The 24129-nt window shown below is 46.1% G+C and overlaps 1 protein-coding gene across 2 annotated transcripts in view; it reads right to left on the bottom strand.

Annotated features, from left to right (window-relative positions):
* The window catches only part of myorg (myogenesis regulating glycosidase), a 44760-nt gene extending 28263 nt beyond the window's left edge, over positions 1-16497 (bottom strand). The window contains exon 1 of one of the 2 annotated variants that reach the window (XM_072497215.1): positions 16260-16497. The gene's annotated coding sequence lies outside the window, so the exon portion shown is untranslated. The remainder of the gene's footprint in view (positions 1-16259) is intronic. The other variant, XM_072497214.1, reaches the window with a different exon arrangement.
* Positions 16498-24129: the final 7632 nt, after the last annotated feature.

Below are 24129 nucleotides of genomic sequence, written 5' to 3'. Positions count from 1 at the left end.
TAAATTTAACCTATGCAATGTGCCCCAATTCTTAGCTATCTGGATCCCCAGGTAACGAAAGTCCCTTGTTACCTTCCTCAACGGTAGGTCCTCTATTTCTCTACTCTGCTCCCCTGGATGCACCACAAACAACTCACTTTTCCCCATGTTCAATTTATACCCTGAAAAATCCCCAAACTCCCCAAGTATCCGCATTATTTCTGGCATCCCCTCCGCCGGGTCCGCCACGTATAGTAGCAAATCGTCCGCATACAAAGATACCCGGTGCTCTTCTCCTCCCCTAAGTACTCCCCTCCACTTCCCCCCCCTCCGTTCTAAGCGCGGGAAACAATCCTCGCTTCCCTGCCCCTGCCCCGCCCCCCCAGTCGTCGGCACGGGAAAAAAGCCCGCGCTCTCCACCTACCAGGCCCCGCCACCAACCAAAACAGTGCCCAACCCGCCCCATCCACCTTCCCAAACCCGAAAGAGAAAAACACAGAGATAAAGAAACCCAAAACAATGCAAAGGCCCCCCCCCCCAGCTTTCCCCCGAACAAAAAATAGGCATAACATATCCACCACAGTCCCCAATCGCCCATCCCGACCCTCAGTCTGTGTCCAGCTTCTCGGCCTGAACAAAGGCCCATGCCTCCTCCGGAGACTCAAAATAATGGTGCCGGTCCTTGTAAGTAACCCACAGTCGCGCCGGCTGCAACATGCCAAACTTCACCCCCTTCCAGTGCAGCACCGCCTTCACTCGATTGTACCCGGCCCTCCTCTTCGCCACCTCCGCACTCCAGTCCTGGTATATTCGAACCTCTGCGTTCTCCCACCTGCTGCTCCTCTCCTTCTTGGCCCACCCGAGCACACACTCCTGGTTGACGAACCGGTGGAACTGCACCAGCACCGCCCGCGGAGACTCGTTAGCCTTGGGCCTCCTCGCCAACACTCTATGGGCCCCTTCCAGCTCCAGGGGCCCCTGGAAGGACCCCGCTCCCTTCAGCGAGTTCAACATGGTGACCACATAGGCCCCCACGTCCGGCCCCTCCGGGAGGCCCAGAATCCGCAGATTCTTCCGCCTCGACTGATTCTCCATCTCCTCGAACCGCTCCTGCCATTTCTTGTGGAGCGCCTCGTGCGCCTCCACCTTTACCGCCAGGCCGAAGATCTCGTCCTCATTGTCAGGGATCTTTTGTCGAGCCTCTCGGATCGCCACCCCCTGGGCCGTCTGTGTCTCCAGCAGCTTATCAATAGAAGCCTCCATCGGCTCTAGCAGGTCCGTTTTAATCTCTCTGAGGCAGCGCTGGATACCCTCCTGTTGCTCCTCCGTCCACTGCCTCCACGCTGCCTGGTCTTCGCCCGCCGCCATTTTGTCCTTCTTCCCTCCCTTCTTCAGGTCCACCACCACCTTTTTTGCCGCCCCGCTCCTAGTTAAAGCCACATACTGACGGGGAGCTGTTATTAATTCCTTCCCACACCGGGAAACGTTGAAAAAGTGCCCTTGGAGGCCCTGAAAAGAGCCCAAAAGTCCGTTTTTGCGGGAGCCGCCAAATGTGCGACTTAGCTCCGCATAGCCGCAACCGGAAGTCACGAGAGGGAATCCTTTTGGCAGTGTTCGCTTCACCAATCTGCCCCATAAAGTCTGTGGAAACTCCTGAAAAAGGTCTGAGAGTCCGTTCCAGACGGGAGCTGCCGAATGCGCGACCTACTCCTCCATGGCCGCCACTGGAAGCTTCGTCCCCGCTGCTTCAATGGCCTTGGTAGATCTTTTCACAGTTGTTCCCTCTGCTGCTAGAATTCACCTTTAATAAAGGCCCTCAAGTCAGCTTGCAGCCTTTAAGCTTGCCCTTCCCCCGCCTGCATGCTGGAAGAGGCTTTTGTGTTTCCTGCAGTTCCAGCCAAATCTTTTACTGTTTCTGCTGGGTCTGGTAACCAAGAGACATACCATTCCTGGGGGACACTGTCGGGGGAATGTTGCAGTCTTCTTCCCACTCCGGGAAATGTCAAAAAATTGCCGTTGGGGGCCCTGTAAAGAGCCCAAAAGTCCGTTCCAAGCGGGAGCTGCCGAACATGCGACTTAGCTCTGCATAGCCGCACCCGGAAGTTCCAAGCGCGTGTTAACCGGCATGTTTTTCTTTTTCCCCTCTGGTTTCCCGCTTGCCCTCGGACCTCTCCCCTGCGGTTCAGACCTTTGTACTTAAGTGGGCTTTTTTGTTAACTTTCGTGCCACTTTTCCTTTATGTTCCGTGGCTTGTCCATGTCTGCCCTCCCTCTTGTCCTACTGGTTGCTGGACAGGTCTTGGAACAAGTTGGTGAACAGCTTCTATAAGACCATAAGACATAGAAGCAGAATTAGGCCACTCGGCCCATCGAGTCTGCTCCGCCATTCAATCATTGCTGATATTTTTCTCATCCCCATTCTCCTGCCTTCTCCCCGTAACCTGATGCCCTTATTAATCAAGAACCTATCTATCTCTGTCTTAAAGACACTCAGTGATTTACATGCTGATTCTACATGCTGTGGAAGCCCTCTTCTGACCCTTGGATGGCAAATTTTATCTTCTCCAGGAGGAATTCCAACAGGTCAGACAGACAGTCTGTAGCTTCGGGTGGTGCTGCCGATCGGCCTTCCCACAGATGAAATCACTTCTCTTTCCTGTTTACTTTTTAAATGTAGTAATTTTACTAACATATATAGAAAGTTCAGGACTCAATCATCAGGTTGGGATAGGGTAAATTGTTCAGCTTGCATCATAGGTTTAAAGTACAATTACTTTGTGGGCGGCGGGGTAGCGCAGTGGTTAGCACAGTTGCTTCACAGCTCCAGGGTCCCAGGTTCGATTCTCCGCTGGGTCACTGTCTCCGCAGAGTCTGCACGTTCTCCCCGTGTGTGCGTGGGTTTCCTCCGGGTGCTCCGGTTTCCTCCCACATTCCAAAGATGTGCCGGTTAGGTGGATTGGCCATGCTAAATTGCTCTTTGTGTCCAAAAAGGTTGGGTGGGGTGACTGCATTATGGGGATAGGATGGAGTTGTGGGCTTAAGTCTTTCCAAGGCCGGTGCAAACTCAATAGGCTGAACGGCCTCCTTCTGCACTGTAAATTCTATGATTCTTAACATATTAACATGGATAAATGCTATTTATTACAATAGAACTAATTCATCCAATTAAGCACAATTTTTTTTGAGTATTAACTTCTGCAGGGAAAAGATGTTTTGTTTCCTTCATAAGCCCTCCTCCAGTTAAACATATGTAACCTCATCTGCCCTGGGAATGAAAACAAGAATGGTACCAGTGCAGCATGTGTGACAATGACTCATATATGCCCCACCCTGGGAAGTAATGGAGAGGAAAATATCTGGTCTTTTTTTTTTAATAAAGCATTCTCCACAACAGCCGAGGTCGGGACCTAAAAATCTCTGTTGGATAAAGCTTGATTCTGGTCACCTCTTCTGGCTATTTATTTAGATAAGCCCTGCGCTTATCATGCTACCACCTTCCAAAGACATCACAATTGAAAACGTGACCTCAAAACTTGTCACGTGTCTATCGGGCAAACAACAATCGGTATTAATGTAACGTCGTTAACATTGGAAGCGTTAGAAAACAAAATTTTACATTAAGCCACATAAGAGATTTGGGAAGATGACCAACAGCTTGCTCAAAAGTAGGATTTAAGGTGTACTTTAAAGGAGGAAAATCAGAGAGAGGTTTAGGGACGGAATTCTGAGTTTAAGGCCTTCTTAGCTGAAAGCATGGCCCAGAATAAAATCGGGATGCTCTTGGGGCCATATTTGCAGGCCCTAGAGTAGCGAAGAGAGGTAATTGCAGGTGATTCTCTGGCTATGATTAGCAAGGGGAGGCCGTGGCGTAGTGGTATTGTCACTGGACTAGGACACCAGAAACCCAGGGTAATACTCTGGGGACTTGGGTTTAAATCCCACCACTGGTCCCCAACTCCAGATCATCTACGTAAATTGAATTCAATAAAAAAGAAATATGGAATTAAGAGTCAGATGATGACCATGAAACCATTGCCGATTGTTGTAAAAATCTATCCAGTTCACAAATATCCTTTAGGGAAGGAAATCTGCCGTCCTTGTCTGGCCTACATGTGACTCCAGACCCACAGCAATATGGTTGACTCTTAACTTGCCCCTCAAGAGCAATTAGGGATGGGCAGCCCATGACACATCCCATTAACGAATAAATTGGTGTTTTTTTTACATAAATACAAATAGAATCAAGTGAGTACAGTCCCATCCAGCGGCATGGTGATGGAGAAGCAAAAGGAGGATTGCGTGGCCAACCATAAGAACTAGGAACCATCTGGCCCCTCGAGCCTGCTCTGCCATCCAATTAGATCATGGCTGATTTTTTTGTGAACTCAGCTCCACTTACCCGCCCTCTCACCTTTTATTCCTTTACTGTTCAAAAAGTGCCTTAAAAAACATTGCTTTAAAAACATTTAACGAGGTAGCCTGAACCGCTTCACTGGGCAGGGAATTCCAGATTCACAACCCTTTGGGTGAAGAAGTTCCTCCTCAACTCAGTCCTAAATCTGCTCCCCCTTATTTTGAGGCTATGCCCCCTAGTTCTAGTTTCGCCCAACCTCCCTGCTTCTATCCTATCAATTCCCTTCATAATTTTATAAGTTTCTAGAAGATCCCCCCTCATTCTTCTAAATTCCAATGAGTACAGTCCCATCTCATAAGCCAATCTTCTCAACTCCGGAATCAACTAGTGAATCTCCTCTGCACCCCTTCCAATGCTAGTACATCCTTTCTCAAGTAAGGAGACCAAAACTATACATAGTACTCCAGGTGTGGCCTCACCAGCACCCTATACAGCTGCAACATAACCTCCCTGCTTTTAAACTCCATCCTTCTAGCAATGAAGGACAAAATTCCATTGGTCTTCTTAATTACTTGCTGCACCTACAAACCAACTTTCTGCGATTCATGCACAAGGACACCCAGGTCTCTCTGCACAGCAGCATGCTGCAAGTTTTTACTATTTAAATAATAGTCCATTTTGCTGATATTCCTACCAAAGTGGATGATCTCACATTTACCAACATTGTACACCAACTGCCAGACCCTTGCCCACTCACTTAAACTATCTATATCCCTCTGCAGACTTTCAGTGTCCTCTGCACACTTTAATCTACCACCCACCTTAGTGTCATCTGCAAACTTTGAAACATTACACTTGGTCCCAAACTCCAAATCGTCTATGTAAATTGTAAACAATTTTGGATCCAACATGATCCCCGAGGCACTAGCCATTGGTCGCCAACCAGAAAAACACCCATTTATCCCCACTCTTTTCTTTCTGTCAGTTATCCAATCCTCTATCCATGCTAATACATTACCTGTAACGCCATGCACTTTTATTTTATGCAGCAGCCTTTTGTGCGGCACCTTGTCGAATGCCTTCTGGAAATCCAGATACACCACATCCGCTACTTCCCCGTTATCCACCGCACTCGTAATATCCTCAAAGAATACCACTAAATTAGTCAAACATGACCTGCCTTTCATGAACCTATGCTGCGTCTGTCCAATGGGACAATTTATTTCCAGATAGATTTAAGCATTTTCCCCACTACTCAAGTTAAGCTAACCGACCTATAGTTACCATGTCAAAGGCTGCAGACAAGTTGTGACTTATTTTGTTTCATTATTTAAAAAAAAAAATAAGTTTAGAGTACCCAATTATTTATTTTCAATTAAGAGGTAATTTAGCGTGGCCAATTCACCTACCTTGCACATCTTTTTGGGTTGTGAGGGTGAGACCCATGCAGACACGGGGAGAATGTGCAAACTCCACACGGACAGTGACCCGGGGCCGGGATTGAACCCGGGTCCTCAGCGCCGTGAGGCAGCAGTGTTAACCACTGCACCACCGTGCCACCCTGACAAGTTGTGAATGATGTACCCAATTCCTTTTTTTTCTAATTAAGGAACAATTCACCAAGGCAAATCCACCTACACTGCAGGGGCTGCACGGTAGCACAGTGGTTAGCACTGTTGCTTCACAGCACCAGAGTCCAAGGTTTGATTCCCGGCTTGGGTCACCGTCTGTGCGGAGTCTCCACATTCTCCCCATGTCTGCGTGGGCTTCCTCTGGGTGCTTCGGTTTCCTCCCACAAGTCCAGGAAGACGTGCTGTTAGGTGAATTGGATATTCTGAATTCTCCCGCTGTGTATCCGAACAGGTGCCAGAATGTGGGGACTAGGGGTTTTTCACAGTAATTTCATTGCAGTCTTAATATAAGCCTACTTATGGCAATAAAGATTATTAAAAAATCTTTGGGTTGTGAGGGTGAAACCAAAGCAAGCACGAGCAAAATGTGCAAACTCCACATGGACAATGACCCGGGGCCATTATTGAACCCGGGTTCTCAGTGCCGTGAGGCAGCAGTGCTAACCGCTGCACCACCATACCACCCTGATCTGGACTTGGAGGAGGAAACCGGAATCCCGGGTCTTCCGACACACCAAAAACCACAACCTCTGGACTCGCAACTACCCGTACCTTCAATACCTTTGACAGGACAATCACAAATCCCTGCCAAAATCCCCAAAGCCTCGGACATGCCCAAAACATATGAACATGATTTGCGGGCCCACCAGCATACTGCCCACACCTGTCCTCCGTGTCGCTTTTCGTTGTAAACTTTAATTCTAGAAAAGAATTCTGAAGAACTCACAAAAGTGTTGATTGGCTTCTTCACCTGGGAGAACTGGTCAGTCACGGATGTCGGAATTGGATCCAGCAGGAAATTTGGTTAGGTTGACTTTGAAACCAGAGAACAACTAGGCAATGCATTGCAATTCAATGGAAACAATGTCTTGGGACTTGCATAATGTCTTCATAAGTGTTTGTCTCCACTTAGACCCAGTGTATAAGGTAGTAGCAATATTTACTCATTGAAGTTTTAAAAAATATTACTAATGCTTGCAAAAAGCTATCCCCATGAGGCCCACCTTTCCTTTGCGCTGACTACAAATGTTATAATTTAAATTAGATAGCCAGGTCGAGACCATGTTGAATGATCATTTAAGAATGATCATGGTGGTCATTGGAAACTTGACAGGGGGCAAAACATCCCTGGGCAACCTCAAAAAGAACTTCAAACCCATTGTGGGAAGCACAGAAGAAAATATCCAGATGAATAACAGGGAAAGGGGAAAATAATGCTGTCCAGACGATCATATTCCAAAAATACATAATTAAAAAATACATAATTTACCTCACACTGAAGCTTAAATCAATTAAAAGACAGACCTGTATTTATTACATCTTAGAATGTTTTAATATAAAAAGTGTAGTGACTATTAAGCATGCAGAAGTATTATCCATTTTGTGAACAGTGATTTCATACAACAATAAAATCAATGACCAGTGTATCAGTTTTTAATGCTATAATTTTGAAGGGAGAATTTGTTGCCCTTCTATGAACAGTGCTGTGGGATTTTTATGATTGAACTGAAACACTGGAAGTTGGAATGTCAACAATCCTAAGGCACTGACATGTCAGCCACGGCATTTGAATAGAAAATCTTGCGATCCAGAATCTAAGAGTGATGAACTAAATGAAGATGACATATGTAATAAACAATAATGTAGCTACATCCTGGCATTAAAGCATTTTACATCACAAATTAAGCAGATGCTGAGCCTATATTCATTCTCTCACTCATCACAGATAATCCAAGTGAGATGTCAAATGTTAGCTATGCACATTTCAAATAGACATCGAGGACTGTTAACCAGAGGCAAATACACTGGAATTCATGGGAAGACTACATGAATACATAGGTAAGTAGGCGTTTTAATTGTTTTTTTCCCCCTCATGCCACTTAGGCCTTTGTGCCAATTTTACATTAGTTTGCCTCAGGCACCAAAGGATTTTTCCAATATGAAAATTCCTATTTTGACATGATTGAACGAGAGCCACCTACTGAGCAATGTCAGGCAGCTCGGGTTGCAAGAGAGCTGATCAATTTCCAGGGTGGATACTCATCTCACAGCCAGGAGTATCCATTTACATAGGCAACAACCACCATGTCTTCATAAAACACCTTGAACATAAAGAAATATCCCAAGGCGCTTCACAGGACCATAACATAAAATTGACATCAATCCACACAAGGAATTATTAAGATGTAGGTTTTTAGGAATGTCTTAAAGGAGGAAAGAGAAATGGTCAGGAGGGAGTTTTAGTGAGGGAATTCCAGTGCTCAGCAGCTAAAGGCATAGTTGACAATGGAGGAATTAAAATCAGTGATGTCAGCAGTCCAAAGTTAGAGGAGTGCAGATATCGGAGAGTTAGAATCATAGAATCCCTACAGTGTAGAAGGAGGCCATTCGGGCTATCAAGTCTACACCAGCCCTCTGAAAGAGCACCCCACCTAGTCTACTCCCCCACCCAACCTTTTGGCACTAAGGAGAAATTTTGCATGGCCAATCCACCTAACCTACACATCTTTGGACTGTGGGAGGAAACCGGAGCACCCGGAGGAAACCCACATGGATACGGCGAGAACCATACAAACTCCACCCAGTCACCCTTGGTCGGAATTAAACTCAGGTCCCTGGCGCTGTGAGGCAGCAGTACTAACCACCGTGCAGGATGGAGGAGATTTCAGAGATAGGAAAAGGCCAGGAGGTGGAGCTATTTAAATGCAAGGATGACGATTTTAAAATCAAGGCATTGCTCAAATGGAAGGTAGGTCAGCAAACACAGGGGAGGGGTGAACAGGATTTGGTGTGAGAAAAGACACAGTCAACAGACCTCAAGTTAATGGAAGACCATCCAGAAAGCTGGCCAGGAGTGCATTGGATAACAGCTAGGGGGACAAAAGGAGCAGACAAGCTGAGGCCGGAGAGAGTCAGGTTGTTACAGGTGGAAATAGATGGTCTTAAGTGAGGGTGTGGATTCATGGTCAGAGCTCATTTCAGGGTCAAATGTGACACTACGGTTGCAAACAGTGTTGTTCAGCCTCAGAGAATTGCCAAGGAGGAGAAAAGTTAGGGAACAGAGATCGTAGCGGTGGTTAAGACATTGGTTCTGATCTTCCTAATATTTAATTGGAAGAAATTTTTGTTCACCCAGGACTAAATACCAGATAAGTAGTTTGATAATTTAGCGACTGTGGAGAGTCAAGAAACGGTGGAGAAGTAGGGCTGGGTATCGTCAGTGTATCTGCATATTGGGGATGCTGTATTTTTGGATGATGCTGCCAAGAGGTGTCATATGGATGAAAAATAGGAAGCAGCAGGTATAGATGCTTGGGGAACATCAAAAATAACAAAGTTAAATATACCCGATTTTAGGCAACCAGGGCCGGTTTAGCTCAGTTGGCTGGGCAACTGGTTTGTGATTCAGAGGGAGGCCAACAACGTGAGTTCAATTCCTGTACCGACTGAGGTTATTCAAGAAGGCCCTGCCTTCTCAACCTTGCTCCTTGCCTGAGGTGTGGTGATCCTCAAGTTAAATGGTGGGTAACCAGTCCGCTCTCCCTGTCAAAGCTCAAGGTCATCTGCGTCTATGGCGACTTTACTTTTACTTTAGAAAGAGAACATTCCTAACAGCACTAAAGGAAGCTGATAGAGCAGACTTGATGGAATACTAAGATCTTTGCCTGAGTTTTGGATGCCCAATCTTGTTCTGCCCAGTGTTCATGTTCATGAAAACATGAACAATGTACACTAATTGGTCACATTTGTTAAGATACACCTTGCACATCTACAGGCAGCAGCACATTTAGCTAGCAATGTTTGGGGAAACAGTCTTCACAGGGGATGGGTTAACAGGAATGCAGATGCAGGGCAGCACAACCTGCAACCTATGGCAAATACATCCATTGAGAGTGATCACTCAAGAGCCTCAAACCTGTCACTGCTGCAATACAGATGCATGGAGTTGGGCCATGTACTGGCACGGAGAACCAACTTCAACATAAACAACACATTTTAACAGCGCCAAACAGGATCTTGTGCTGGGTTATTTGAACTCATGTCTGGATCTGAAGTCTCCTTTTCTTCTTCTTTCTGCGTCTCTTAGTTCCATGTTTTTTCAGCCTAGGTATGAGCTGCTATTGGACTGCAATGCATGTTGAGGTCTCCAAAGGCTTTCTGACATTTTGTCTCCTATTTGAGACTCCACTTTACTTGCTCCTAGCCCTTTACATTGCTAGTTGGGCACCACGGTAGCACAGTGGGTAGCATTCTTGCTTCACAGCTCCAGGGTCCCAGGTTCAATTCCCGGCTTGGGTCACTGCCTGTGTGGAGTCTGCACGTTCTCCCCGTGTCTGTGTGGGTTTCCTCCGGGTGCTCCGGTTTCCTCCCACAAGTCCCGAAAGACATTCTGTTAGGTAATTTGGACATTCTGAATTCTCCCTCAGTGTACCCAAACAGACGCCACAATGTGGCGACTAGGGGCTTTTCACAGTAACTTCATTGCAGTGTTAATGTATGCCTACTTGTGACAAAGAAGATTATTATTATTAGTGGCTCCCTCATCCATCCAAATCTGTGGCTGGAGTAATCTGGATGAGCTGGCCATGGGAAATTCAGCTGAGTCTGAGAAAAGTTACTCCAGCGGACAAAAGCTAGACAAATGTGGTACATCAGCCAGAATTCAACCACAAAGCCGTCACACCCTATTTTTGCCTGGCGTGTGATTAAGTGTGGACTGCAGTGACTGCAATGTACCTAAAAATGCTGCAGATGATTTGGCATTACCCATTACAACAGCAACATTATTGTCATAGTCTCACCCTCTTTGTGCAGCAATAGTTAATTCATTTCCATGCCCCCCTACGTACCAATAATCAGACAGCTGCTGTAATGAGTAACGGAGCAAGGAAACATAATTGGACAACCTTTAACTGTAGATAAACACAAACTAGACTAAACACAAACTAGTCTGAAATATAGGATGCGATCTAACAGCTGCACCGCATCCGACCAGAGATGCAGCCGGTACATCTCGTGAGAGGTTTCAAGATCAGGGCACCACTTAGTGCAGGAAATGACACTAAGTGCGGTATCAGCAGGGCGTTCCCAGCCAAGGCCCCGAAACAAAATAGAGTCCCATTAGATACCGGGGTCTTTCTCGGTGCACATCCTTTTCCACAGGCTCATCAGCATACTAGATAAAAGCAAATTACTGTGGATGCTGGAATCTGAAACCAAAGAGAAAATGCTGGAAAATCTCAGCAGGTCTGGCAAGCATCTGTAGGGAGAGGAAAGAGCCAACGTTTCAAGTCCAGATGACCCTATGTCGAGCTTTAACAAAGGGTCGTCTGGACTCGAAATGGTTAGCTCTTTCCTCTCCCTACAGATGCTTGCCAGACCCGCTGAGATTTTCCAGCATTTTCTCTTTGGATTCAGATTGGGCACATTAAATATTTTTTAAAAAGGCATGTGGATTGCCATAAAGGTTCCAAATGCTGACCATGTATCTAAAAAGCAAAGGCGCCATTGTCCCAGATGGCCATAGGCTACTTTCCCCTTTGCTGACTGGTGGTGATTTAACCCAAGAATCACCACACCTCAGGCAAAAGGCATGCAAGAATGTTCAATATTGGGGAGCACGGCAAAAACACAAATCTTTTCCTCTTCCTTTCAGCCGCTTCGGTAATGTTTCACTCCACTCCCAACCATCCCTCATTACTCCTGGGTTTTTTCACCCATCAGCCATCTCATGGGTCTGCCTGACACTCTACTTTGTTCATGGGATGTGGGCATTACTGGCAAAGTTAGTTTTTATTGCCCATCCTTAATTGAACCACCATCTTGAACTGCTGCAGTCCATATGGTATAGGTACATCCACAGTGCTCCTAGGGAGGGTGTGCCAGGCTTTTGATCCAGCAATGATGAAAGAGAAGATTTCTATTTCCAAGTCAGAATGGTGTGTCATTTTGAGGGGAATTTAGAGGATGCTGTACCCTTACTGCCCTTGTCCTTCTAGGTGGCAAGCTGTGTGTGCATTTAGCAGCAAGAATAATAGCATTAGAACAAAAGCATCAAAAATAAAGAAGGAATGGTTATATACTTCCAAATCAGGGTGGTATGTGACTTTGGGATGGGGTTAGTGCTGTCATGGAGTGCTGTCAAGAAACCTTTGAGTTGCTGCAGCACATCTTGTAGATAGTACACACCCCAGCATGATGTGCCAGTGGTGGAGGCCATGAATGTTTGAAGCGATTGATGGATGGTGTCAATTAAGCAGTTTGCTTTGTCGCTGCAGCTGCACTCAACCAGGTAAGTGCAGTATACATAAATAACAAGTTCTCAATTTCATAACTGAATTAATCACATATCTGCTCACAGTATATCTGACAACTATATAACACCAACTTCACAACAGATGTACTAAAATAGGCCGAGTCAGTCGGCCAATTTGCAAAATCTCATGTATTGCGTCTTATTTAAAGTAACAAAAGTGCCAACCATGTTATTAACCATGCTTGTCACAGCCCAAATGTAGATTTCATGAATCCCTCAGCCTCCCCTGTCACAAAGTGCCCCAGTAGCTCAAACTGAAAACTTAAACTGAAGAATAAAACATTTGGAAACGACATGTGTACCTGTGGTTTTCCCAGCTACATTGAGCATACAACATGTCTCACATTACGCAGGTACTGTACATCACAGACAAATCAATTTTTTCTGAACAGTTTATTGCAACAAACAAGATTTAGCAATTTAATCTCCCAATTATAATTTTAGACCAAGTCTTAAAGGATGATCTCACCAAAACTAAATTCCATATTAAACTGGCTGGCACACTTGATGTAAAAATGCAGAACAAATAAATCTAAAAGCTTCACAACACTCTTACTCGTCCTTCAGACAATACCAGTATTGCTGCTTAAAACAAATTCCTCATTATTAAATTCAAATTTATATATTTTTAATTTATACGATACCCCAACTGGCTGCAGGGGGTGCAATTGTTTAATTACAGCTCTTGCCTAATGATTGACCTCTTGCCAGCGAAAATCAGTTTACAGGTAACAACGCATCAATGAAGCAACTGAATATTCAATTATTTTTAAAATAAATTTAGAGCAACCAATTAATTTTTTCCAATTAAGGGGCAATTTAGCAATCCACCTACCCTGCACATCTTTGGGTTGTGGGGGCGAAACCCACGCAAACATGTGGAGAATGTGCAAACTTCACACAGACAGTGCTAACCACTGCATCACTGTGCTGCTCCTGAATATTCAATTATTTTATAATATTGAACAGCTAAAGTAAAATTTCTGCATTATATTGTAAATAATCAAAGCTTCAGTACTTAGCCCACATTTAAATGACTATGCCGAGTGCTATTCAAATAAATAACTAACAACTGATTGTGTCGCACTACTGGATGTGGTAAGGTTTGCTGATGATACAAAAATGGGGAGTACAGTGAAAACAGAAGAAACCAGCTCTGCAATTAGTGAATAACAAGGTGGAATCTCCCGCCGACAGGTTTGAAGTACTGCAAATAAGGAGGAAAAATATATGACATCCCTTTTTCCTAACTGGTTTTGAAGTAGCAACCTAGGGGTCCGAGTAAACCTTAAATCAATGCAGAGCAGCAATCAATGATGTTGACAAAATGTTTAAATGAATAATCAAAACAACAGAATAGTGAGAGGAAGTTAGGAGAAACCTGTACAGTGCTCTAGTCAAATCATAATATTTATGGGATGGTATGGTGACGCAGTGATTAGCACGGCTGCCTCACAGCGCCGAGGACCCAAATTCAATCCCTGCCCCAGGTCACTGTCCGTGTGGAGTTTGCACATTCTCCCCGTGTCTACATGGGTCTCACCCCCACAACTTAAAGATGTGCAGGGCAGGTGAATTGGTGATGCTAAATTGCCCCATAATTGGAAAACAAATCATAATATTTACTGTGTCCATTTCTGCTGACTGAGTCTCAAGACAGATATTTGAGCATTGAAGTATTGCAGAGGAGCTACAAGACGGATCTCTACGATTAGGCAGCAGTGTTAAACACAAGAAAAACATAGACTTTTCAACCTAGTAAAGGGCCATGGAAAAGTAATCTTAGAAATATAAAACATACAGTAAGTGGGAAAGGTAAGTTCATAATATTACTATTTAACCAAGGTGTTTTTTAAAAAGTGAATTTTAAAATCAAATTATGCAGTAAGATAAAGGCAGACAATTCAAACTAACAAAAGGAAAAGTTACTCATGTTCAAGAAACTTTTCTTCACACCAGATCAATCTATTGATTAGGTTTCCAGTCAAAAACAATGAAGGTAAAAACCCTGGTACCGTAAATGAGGGCAGGGTGGGGGCTGTAGGATCATTCTGGATGGAGGAATTAAGATGTGTTTAATAGCCTTCCTAAATAATATTTATCTTGTGATTATATCTTACATCTTCCACTTTCAATCTCAGATTGCCACACAAATTATAAATACATTAATTTAGACACCATTTTTAACACAGAAAGACATCCCAAGACCAGGCACACAATCAGACAAATGGATGCCAAAGGAGATACAAGGGCAGGTGATCAAATGATTGTTAAAAGGAGCAAGTTGAAAACAGGTGGAGCGGCTGCAAAGTTTTGGTATTCCAGAACATATGGCCCTGTTGGCTGAAGGCATGGCTGCATATTGTGGAGCAACGGCAAGCACACCAGAATCAGCTAAATGCAGTTTCAGGCAGGCACGGAAAGGCTACATTGCAATGCAAGGCAAAGGTAAAGTCACCATAGCCCCAGATGACCATAGGCTGCTTTCTCCTTTGAGGGGGAGAGCTGACTGGTGATGATTTAACCCGCGGATCACCAAACCTCGGGAGAGGGGCAAGGTTGTGAAGAGGGGGCTGTCATGAACAACTTCTACACAGGCAACAGACACTGTATAGGTTACAGAAAGGAAGGGGTGAACAAAGGAAGACTTGCTATTGTCTCAAGTTTTCACAGCCTCGGGATATCGCAAAAAAACTTGACAGCCAATGAAGCCAAAAATGGTTTCTATGATTGAGAATAAATATTGGATAATCATAGAATCCCTACATAGCAAAAGAAGGCAATTTGGCCCATCAAGTCTGCACCAACCCTTGGAAAGAGCACTCTATTTAAGCCCACACCTCCACTCTAGCTCCATAACCCCACCTAACCTTTCGGACACTAAGGGGCAATTTAGCAGCTAATCCGCCAAACCTGTACATTTTCAGACTGTGGGAGGAAACCAGAGCACCCAGGAGGAAATCCACACCAACATGGGGAGAAAGTGCAAACTCCGCACAGGCAGTCACCCAAGGCTGGAATTGAATCCGGGTCCCTGGGGCTGTGAGGCAGCAGTGCTACCGTGCCACCCCAGGGACACCAGGGATACATTTATGTCCACGTGTGGCTGTAAACAAGTTGAGATTTTAAATCAGAGATGCTTGGGGACCAAAAAGCAAGATAGCTCAGGGGCTGGTAGCAGAGGGGAATTTGGTGGAGGTTAGGAAAAGGATGAAAGAATTTTAAGATTAGATAAATTTAATGGAGAGATGAGTTGAATAGGCAAGTTCATATGTTGGGGTTCTCACAGATGGAGCAAACGTTACAGAAGTGACTGTAGGTGGCCTTTGTGGCGGAGAGGATATGGACCAGAAGCTCGGGTCAGGATCAAATAGATGCTACGATTGGAAACAGACCGAGGCAGTGGCTGGGCAGGGGATGGAAACGGGAGGGCTGCGGCGATGGCTTTGATAGACGAGCGTAACCAAGTAAGGTCAGTCTTACCAAGCTTTACACAGGACATGATCCAAAGACAGATGTTGGGGTCAGCTGTGCCAAAAAGGCCGCAGGGGGAGGGACAGAGTTTCATGGACAATGTCACCGAGAATGTCTCATAAAGGCCGTCATTAATAATGGTGCAGTTTGGAGTATGAATGTTGTATTGTCTGCCCTGTGATATTGCGGAACTAAGGCCAGTACCACAACGTCCGGGGAGAGAAGTGAAACTTCTCCCCGATTGCCCGGTGGGTGGGTGCAACGACGAAACGAAAACGAGACGTGTTTGCAGTCAACTATTAGAAAGACCTTACAAGTGGGAAACCCTTGTGAGCACACTCCTCACGCCTCGTCTTTAACGGTGACTGAAAAGAAAAAATACACAATTTTAAAAAAAAAATACTTGACAGTAAATCTGATCCGCGGAATCCGGCACCAAGGCTCTCGGAGTAAAAACACTCAGCAGCACCGGCGGTGGGTAATTACTGAGAATAACCTGTTGGTACCTCTGTATCCAGCTTGTCAGTTTAAAACAGGGGCAAATCCAGTCAAGTGGGGAAATGGAAATAAACAGCTTACTGGTGGCAACAGCAGTCGATATTTATCCCCGCCTCTTGTAGGAGGCTAACGCGGCGACACTGAGGTGAGGGGAATCTGACACTCTTGTCCTTGTCCCTCAAATTAAAGCCGCCTCTCCCCGCCACCAGGGACAACAACAACTGGCAGAGCCCGCCTCCTCCTCCCGCGCCGTCACAGAGCAGCAGCGTGAGACAATAGACCGTGCTGCCGTCAATCAACCGGGTGCCCCGCCTCCTCCCGTGCCGACACACAGCAACTGCGTGAGCCAATGGACCCTGTAGCCGTCAATCAACTGAGTGCAGCCTCAGCCAATCGGCCGGCGGCGGGGCGGGACCGCCGAGATCCGCAGCCAGTTTACGGTCAGCGGTGTCTTCGCGACAGCCGTCAATCCGTTACAATGCACGACCGGCTCTGTAGTTCAAATGCCAGCTGCGTGTTTGAAGCGGCAGCGCTGAGAGCATCTAACATTTCAGTTTTTACCTCCCTTCCCTGAATACCCTTTCTATTTAAAATTTTTGTTCATCGCGAATATTTATTATTTTGTACACCAATGAGCGAAGCATCTTGCTCTCGTGCTTCACATGTCCATCTTTGGCCTGCGGCAATGCTCCCTCCAGTGATGCCCAACGTAAACCTCATCTTCCGATAGGCACCTTACAGCCTTCTGCGTTAAACATTGAGTTCAATAACTTTTGACAGTAACTCCCCCTGGCCTTAAACCACCGCACCTTTTGGAGCTTGTTGTCAGTTGCTTTTCACCTCCTGGCCTGCCCGAACAACTGCACCCCTCCCACTTGCTTATTCAGTTGCTCCTGAGAGAAAGAGAATATTTGGATTATTAAATGAATAACAGACTAAAAGACTAACACAGGCTTGTGGAAAAGTACTGCTTGGACAAGGAAACAGATGCACATGAGGAAGTGGAAATAATGGAGAAGTAGGTATAGCATTAACAGAAGAAATAATAATAGGTCTGAATGTTGAGCAAGATAGACTGGGGAAGGCTTAGCAAAATAGATGAGTGGACAGTCTTAAAGACATAAACAAGCCACTGAGGCTGCGCAGATGTCCAAGGGAACCACCCACTGGACAGAAAGAGTACGTAAATGTGAACATATAATGTATGATAAAGCGTGAATACTGACATATAATGTATGATGAAGGGGTATAAGGAAGAATGTGAACCTCAGTGAAACCTGATCCAATCGGGAGGAGAGGGCAGGAGAATGATAAACGAATAAAGTGTATATAAACAGACAAAACAAGCTATTTGGTGTGCTGTCTAGGAGGCACCCGACTCTGCAGACTTGTATAAGGATAAATAAAACTCTAACTTGCTTCTAGTATTTTTGTCCTCAGTGTCAGTGATTGTGAGCACACATTCAAATCTCACACTCCCATTGACAAGGCAGCACAGTGGGTATCACTGCTGCCTCACAGCACCAGGGACCCGGGTTCGATTCTGCCCTTGGGTGACTGTGTGGAGTTGCACTTTCTCCCGATCTGCGTGGGTTTCCTCCAGTTGCTCCAAATTCCTCCCACAGTCCCAAGCTGTGCAGGTTAGGTGGATTGGCCATGGTAAATTGCCCCTTAGTGTCCAAAAGGTTGGGTGTGGTTACAGGGACAAGGTGGGGGGCCTAGTGATATGCCATCAATGAACACACGACGAGTGGTGAACGTAACTGAGGCTTTGATAAACTAAACAGAAAGCCTCCTGGCCTCGGATCCAGAACTGGGGCAGCGGCGGAGCCTAGCCACCTTTATACCGAGCCCGGGGAGGCGGAGTCAGCAGTCAGTAGTTTACCACATTACATACAATACAGTGGCAGTTTACTACAATACACAGATTATATACTACAGTAGTTTGGGCCAAGCCCAGGCATGTAACAGTACAATACAGTACAGTGGTTTACCACAGCAGATGGTGACATTATATAAGTAGGGGAACGTGGCCCGCAGCCCGTACTGGTCAACCATTCGGTCCATTTCTCGTTGGAAGACCGAGACCCCATTGGTGATGCCGAAGGGAACCCTGAGGAAGTGGTAGAGGTGGCCATCTGCCTCAAAGGCAGTGTATTGGCGGTCCTCCGGGCGGATAGGGAGCTGGTGGTACTTGGACTTCAAGTCAACTGTGGAGAAGACTCGATACTGCGCAATCTGATTGACAATGTCAGATATGCGGGGGAGGGGGTACGCATCGAGCTGCGTGTACCGGTTGATGGTCTACCTAGTCGATGACCACCTGGTGCTTCTCCCAGCCTTGACGACCACCACTTGGGCTCTCCAGGGGCTGGTACTCGCCTCAATAATCCCCTCTCGTAGGAGTCGCTGGACCTCTGACCTGATAAAGGCCCTGTCGCGGGCACTGTATCGTCTGCTCCTAGTAGCAACGGGCTTACAGTCCGGGGTGAGGTTAGTGAAGAGCGAGGGTGGGGCGGCCTTAAGGGTCGCGAGGCTACAGACGGTGAGGGGGGCGACAGGGGTCCACCAAACTTTAAAGTAAGGCTTTGGAGGTGGCACTGAAAGTCGAGTCCCAGTAATAGGGCAGTGCAGAGGTGGGAAGGACGTGGAGCTTAAAGTTAGTGTACTCTACACCTTGTACAGTAAGGGGCGCGACACAGTACCCCTGGATTGCTACTGAATGTGATCCGGAAGCCAGGGAGATTTTCTGGGTCGCGGATAAAATTGGGAGGGAGCAGCGCCTTACCATTTCTGGGTGTATGAAGCTGCCTGTGCTCCCGGAGTCGAAAAGGCAGGCCGTCTCGTGCCCGTTGATCCGGACGGTCATCGTAGATTTTGTGAGGTGATGAGACCGATACTGGTCGAGCAGATGGAGGCGAGCTTCGGAAGGTGATGGGTAGGCCGGTCGGAGGTAGCGATGGCCAGTGTATGACCAGGTGAGCAGGGCTCCCGGGAGGCTGCGGAGTGGTCCCAAGATGGTGGCCCCCATGGGTCGCGCGTGTCGGGTGGCATCAGGGATGGCGTCAAAGATGGCGGCCCCCATGGGTCGCATGTTACGGGCAAAATCGAAGATGGTGGCGCCCACGGGTCGTGCATGGTGGGTGGCGTGGCAGCTGGGGGCGGCCCCGACAGGCAGCAGGCAGCGCTGTTGGGCCTAGGAGTTTTCGGGAGAGATCGGGCCTGGCAGGCTTTCGCAAAGTGACCCTCCCACACCCGTTGCAAGTCGCGTTCCGTGCAGGGCAGCATTTTCTGGGATGCTTACCCTGGCCGCAAAAGTAGCACTTCGGGCTTCCAGCGTTGACGGGCTGTGCACGACACAGGCTTGCACCGCACTCGAGTCGGCTGATGGCGGCGCCCACGAGGTCCACTAGAGTGCCACGCGGTCGGAGGTGTAGACCTCCATGTTCTGGAAGGCCACCTCCAGTGTGTTTGAGAGCTGCACTGTCTCTGGGAGGCCAAATGTACCCCCTTCTAGCAATCGCTGGCGACTGTAGTTTGATTTCATGCCTGCGACATAAGCGTCCCTGACCAACAGCTCCATGTGTTGGGTAGCCGATACCGCCTGGCAGTCACAGTTCCGGCATAGGTACTCAGGAATTCTGCTAGTGATTCCCCAGGGTGTTGTCGTCTGGTGGCGAGAAGGTGCCTAGCATACACTTCGTTTACAGACTTTACATAGAGTCCCTTCAGCAGCATTGTCGCCTCCGTATACGAGGGGGCGTCCCTGATGAGAAGAAAGACTTGCGGGCTCACCTGCGCGTGGAGGATCTGCTTCTTTTGGAGGTCGGTGAAGTCTTCGGTGGAGGATCCGAGGTAAGCTTCGAAGCAGCTTAGCCAGTGCTCGAATGTTGCAGTGGCGTCGGCTGCCTGTGGGTCCAGCTCCAGGCGATCAGGCTTGAGTGATGAATTCATCTTAGATGTTTAGTTTGTTAAATTGATATGCCATCAATGAACACACAACGAGTGGTGAACGTAACTGAGGCTTTAATAAACTAAACAGAAAGCCTCCTGGCCTCGGATCCCAAACTGGGGCAGCGGCGGAGCCTAGCCACCTTTATACCGAGCCCGGGGAGGCGGAGCCAGCAGGCAGTAGTTTACCACATTACATATAATACAGTGGCAGTTTACCACATTACACAGATTAGAGACTACATTGGTTCGGACCCAGCAGGGACAAGCCCAGGCATGTAACAGTACAACAGTACAATACAATACAGTGGTTTACCACACTTAGGTAAGGTGCTCCTTCAGAGGGTCGGTGCAGATCAATGGACCAAATTACCTCCTTCTGCACTGTAGGAATTCTATGACACATTCAGCTATCTCACCTTTTGCAATCATTTGCATTTTGCATCCCTTAATGGTACCATTAACACTATTATGTCCCGAACAAATTTGTCATTATTTCCTTTGCCCTGACCTATCCTTGGTTTTCTATTCTGCCCCATCTTCTATGTCCCCTTTTCAAGTGTATAAATTTACCGTTCTCCATTTCTACTTTTCTTCAGTTCTTTGGTGAGGATCATTTAGATCTGAAACATTAACTCTGTTTCTCTGCACAGATGCTGAAAAAGCTGCTGAGTTTATCCAGCATTTTCTGCTTTTAATATATATGATTTACTTGTTTTGTTTAAGTAAAATATTGTATTGGCACAGAGCCCGAGTCTTGAAATGGGAAGAGAGTATATCATCATTCTACCCCTTTCGATGAAAGGAGAATCAGGTGGCAGTATGTGACGCATTTCAGTAAAGGAAAGAAAAATACTGTGGATGCTGAGATAAAAACAGATAAAAACAACAACCTGAAAAGTTAACAGTTTCTCTTCCCATAGCTGCTGCCTGACCTGCTGTGGGCTTCACAGAATAGTTCTCTGGGTCTCATTATTTATTTATTAGCATTTAGCTACATTTATTAAATGAAAGTTGTTGTCAAAGCATGCTCCAGGTCATAAAGAATACAATATCCACTTATAGGGTGATCAATAATGCCGTACCTAAGGAACTATTGTCTCTGGCATAAAACTCAGAAATGTGACAGTATGGTCCATAGTTTCTGGTATAGGAGAATATTCCAATTAACATTAACGATGAGCTTGAGGACCATAAAATTGTGCCTCCAGCTATTCATCTGATCAATGATCTGGAGTTCTTCTGTCATTTGTGCCCAAACACATTTAATATCATCTATATCTCTTAAAAGAGCATGGAAATAAGGGCATAAGTGAATTACACAGGGTGGAATGGTAGCACAGTGGTTAGCACTGCTGCTTCACAGCGCCAGGGACCTGTGTTCGATTCCCGGCTTGCGTCACTGTCTGTGTAGAGTCTGCACGTTCTCCCCTGTCTGCATGGGTTTCCTCCGGGTGCTCCGGTTTCCTCCCACAAGTCCCAAAAGACCTGCTTGTTAGGTGAATTGGACATTCTGAATTCTCCCTCACTGTACTCGGAAACAGGCACCGGAGTGTGGCGACTAGGGGATTTTCACAGTTACTTCATTGCAGTGTTGATGTAAGACTACTTGTGACACTAATAAAGATTATTAATACACCAAAAGCTCTTCAAACTTTTATTTCAGTCCATTAAACTATTAAAACAGTGTGCGACTGTTTGCAGATGACTGCATGGTCTAAGCTTTAGGGGAAACTAACAATGAGGTGGCATTCAATGTCAAACATGCTGTGTCATGCACATCATTGACAAAAAATAATCCTCCAACAGATAGCTTTAAGTTCTATAATCAAATTTTCCAATATATATAACCATATATGGGGGGGAGGGTGTCATCTTAAATCTCCTTTCGGGATTTCTCATTCAGCAGATAATACCAAAGCAGAAATGATCCTTGGTTTCTTGAGGAGGAATCTTTGGCATTGCAACAAAAATATCAGAGTTACAACTTATCAAACATTTATTCATCCAATCCTGGAGCAAGTTGTGAGTGGGACCCTTATATGGTACGAGTTCTAAACAAGATTGAAGTGATCCAATGACGTACTGCACAAATCATTTAGCGTCACATCCTTGACCAAAGATTTGAAATAGGAACAACTGTAGCAAAGGAGGGAGAAAGGTTAGCTGGCCCTGTTCTTTAATAAATGGAATGGATGAGTGGGAATTGACAGAAACAAGTGCTTAGTACCTCTGACAATGATAAAACATGAGGTAGCCATCTACACAAACTACAAAGGCCATTTTCTTCCAAGGCAGTGAATCAACAACCTTTTTTTTCCAAATGCTGAAGGAAATAGGAACAGCCCCATCACTTGAAGTCTTCAAGACCCATCTTTAGTTCTTCATTTGTAAGTTTTTCATTATCAAGACTATGATACCAGCAGGTCATAAGACCATAAGTAATAGGAGCAAACTTAGGCCACTCGGCCCATCGAATCAGCTCCACCATTCAATCATGGCTGATATTTTTCTCATCCCCATTCTCCTGCCTTTTCCCGATAACCCCTGATTAATCAAGAACCTATTTATCTCTGTCTTAAAAACACTCAGTGATTTGGCCTCCACAGCCTTCTGCGACAAAGAGTTCCACAGATTCACCACCCTCTGGCTGAAGAAATTCCTCCTCATCTCTGTTTTAAAGAATCGTCCCTTTAGTCTGAGATTGTGTCCTCTTTTTCTAGAAGTGGAAACATCCTTTCCACGTCCCTTATCCAGGCTTCGCAGTATCCCATAAGTTTCAATAATATACCCCCTCATCCTTCTAAACTCCAACGGGTACAGACCCAGAGTTCTCAACCGTTCCTCATACGACAAGATCTTCATTCCAGAGATTATTCTTGTGAACCTCTTCTGGACCCTTTCGAAGGCCAGCACGTCCTCCCTTAGATACGGGGCCCAGAACTGCTCACAATACTCCAAATTGGGTCTGACCAGAGCCTTATACAGCCTCAGTAGTACATCCCTGCTCTTGTATTCTAGCCCTCTCGACATGAATGCTAATTTGCCTTCCTAACTGCCGACTGAACCTGCACGTTAACCTTAAGAGAATCATGAACAAGGACTCCCAAGTCCCTTTGTGCTTCTGATTTCCTAAGCATTTCCCCATTTAGAAAATAGTCTATACCTCCATTCCTCCTTCCAAGTGCATAATCTCACACTTTTCCACATTGTATTGCACCTGCCACTTCTTTGCCCACTCTCCTAGCCTGTCCAAGTCTTTATGCAGCCCCCCCCCCCCCCCCCCCCCGCTTCCTCAATACAACCTGTCCCTCTAGATATCTTTGTATCATCTGAAAACTTAGCAACAGTGCTTTCAGCACAGTAGCACAGTGGGTAGCACTTGCTTCACAGCTCCAGGGTCCCAGGTCCGATTCCCGGCTTGGGTCACGATCTGTGTGGAGTCTGCACGTTCTCCCCGTTGTTGCTCTTTTTAGCCTTAGTTTTATTACCTCTGATTATGTCACCTTTGCTCACGAGTCGCCAGGTATCTTTCTGATACCGCCACGTGGTTCAAGCTCGAGTTATGATTAATAAGTCAGCACACCACTTAGTAAGATTGAAATCAACAGTCATTTATTATATACAGCAATTAATGCTTACACAATAATCCTACTATCTATATAGAAACCTACCACTACTGGCCAATACTTAACTTTAGGAAGGGCCCACCAGGTCAGGGAAACGAATGGCTTATCGAATCGGATCTGGCCCGCGGGATTCAAAAAGGCTGATACAGGTCGATGGCTAGGAGTCTTTATCGGGTAGCGATCGCTGGAGTCAAACTTACAGTTTCTGGTTGATGTTCTTGCGAAGGTCTCGAGCAGGAGAAGAAGGGAGAGAGAGAGAGATCTGAACTTGGCCCCTCACTTTATAGGGCCCTGGGGC

Source organism: Scyliorhinus torazame, chromosome 3 (genome assembly GCF_047496885.1).
Source record: "Scyliorhinus torazame isolate Kashiwa2021f chromosome 3, sScyTor2.1, whole genome shotgun sequence".
Classification (NCBI taxonomy): Eukaryota; Metazoa; Chordata; class Chondrichthyes; order Carcharhiniformes; family Scyliorhinidae; genus Scyliorhinus; species Scyliorhinus torazame.
This window is presented reverse-complemented; position numbering and strand designations above follow the sequence as displayed.